Source organism: Micrasema longulum, unplaced genomic scaffold (genome assembly GCF_059751315.1).
Source record: "Micrasema longulum isolate JH-2025_06_02 unplaced genomic scaffold, ASM5975131v1 h1tg002173l, whole genome shotgun sequence".
NCBI lineage: Eukaryota > Metazoa > Arthropoda > Insecta > Trichoptera > Brachycentridae > Micrasema > Micrasema longulum.
Genome location: NW_028279338.1, coordinates 20737 through 23012, shown reverse-complemented (window position 1 = coordinate 23012; position 2276 = coordinate 20737).

The window sequence follows — 2276 nt, the reverse complement described above, 5'->3', positions numbered from 1 at the left end:
CAGTACCTTTGGGATTTTTTTAAAACTTGACATATTTTAAATTACGTTTTATCTAATTATGCGCAAACTTTGTAAAAACGTACTGGATTCAGCCTTTTGAGGATTTTATCAATATTGACTTTGATTTTAGTGGAGATGGGAGAACCTGCTGGAAAAAACAACAAATGGGAGAATTTAACAAAAAAGGGTTGTTTTTTTTTATATTTTAAGTATTGTATAATAGTAAATAAAATTATTATTAATACAAAAAAGCTAGATACCACAAACTCACTTTTTGTAGCTTGTTGGCAAAGATTTTTATTGACATTGTGACTCAAATTAAAAAACAACGACTTTTCAAATACAACAGCCTAATAAAGCTAGATTTACGTTATTATTTTTTTGTATAAATAAAAAAAAATTTGTTTCATTCGTACATTGGTATATACTTGTTTAATAAATAAAAGATAAACGCAAAACATTCCCATGTACTTTGAGGGGAGATCCTTAAGCCCACCATCCACCCGCTGCTGTTATAGGGTCCTGGGGGACTCTCTGTCAGCTGCGCATAGAGGAAAGTTATTACAACTATTCCTAAAGAATACAAACTTTATGCAGATCAAAGAGAGGGAAGGAGGATGTATGGACAGAGGCCAACACGTCGTCCTCACCCCTCAGGATCCCCTCAATACCTCTATTTTTTATTCAAAAATATGTGTTTACACAATTAACATAAACAAACGTATCCAAATATATAAAAACAATTTCTTAAAACCACAGAAACACAACAAACATAAGTAAAAACACTGATATTTTAAATGAGAGAACGGTTTTGAATAAAGAAGGACTCCCTGGGTGGTCAGAGGCAGAGGATCCAAATACCACCCCCGTAAAGGGAGGACAAAACAAAAAAACGTGTGCGTTCCACTCGGAAGAAAGCACAGTCCCAACTGAATGAGCATTCCACTGGAACAATTGCATGACCCACCATATTTTAGACATCTAGGCGTTCGCGTATATGAGGAGCTCCCAACGTGATACTTTAGTCCTGAAAAACTGACGAAATAGCGCAAAACTCGTGCTGTTAGCCATTAGATCCACATTCCCAAAACCATTTGTGCGGTATGATGGTCGAACACCAAGAACTTACTACATATCCTATGTCTGATGGAAGGTAAAAAAGACCACGCCCATCTCCCCGTACATGCCATATTCCATCTATTTTGCCATTGATTGAGAGTTACGCCTCGCATAATATCATAAAGTACGCTAAACCTTGTCTCGGAAGGGCGCAGGTCAACACCAAAGTATTCCATATTCTCTCCTCTCCTCACAGAGCGTTTTACTACTGCCTCTCTTGTCTCAAAATCTATCAGGAGAACTGCCAGCAGAGGAACCCTCTGTCCACTAAGAAGTGCTTGTCCGGCCACTCCGATATCCAAACGATGTACCCGCACTTGAGCCGCATTCGTGACCTGGGCCACATATGAACGTAGTAATGCAGAAAGCAGCCATAGAAAAGTAAAAATGAGATAATAGCACCTCTATGAAACGAGTAAATAATCAAATCTACACAACGGTTGGAATGTTTTTGAAAAATGATAAACAATGAATTCACCATTCTGACCATATTTGAACATCTTAATTCCTTAAATTCTTTCATCTGTTGATGTTTGTTCAAATATGGGCCACTTAAACCAGCCAATGACAGGTCATAAGCCCTTTAAATGCCTAGACTTCCATATTCCCTTATTTAAGGTATTCTCTATCCCTGTTGTAATTTTTTAATCTTAATGACTCCCGAGGGGGTGAAATCCAGTCTTTTGTCTACAAACATTTGGACAAACTCAAATATTGTAATGAAACCAACTGGTCCAAGAAGAAGTTTAAAAATTGGAAAATTGTTTTCAGGCGTTGCCTAGTATGGAAAATAATTCAGTCAAATGAATCTCTTCACAGAAATAAAGGTTTCAGCTCTTTAACTTCACTGAAATCAACAAATGGAAGAATTGAAGAAATATGGATGTTCAAACATAGGGAAAATGGTGCATGTTACACAGTGTGTAAAGTGGCCACTTAAACTAGCCATTGACAGGTCATAAGCCCTGTAGATGCCTAGACTTCTATATTACCTTCTCTTAAATGTTCTTCATCTCTGTTGTAATATTATAATATAAACAGCTCCTCAGGGAGTTGAATTCAGTCCTTGTCTACAAAAATTTGGACAAACTCAAAATATTGGTGATAATAAACTAACATTAATTTTGAACAATTTTTTTTTATTTTTGGTCAAAATA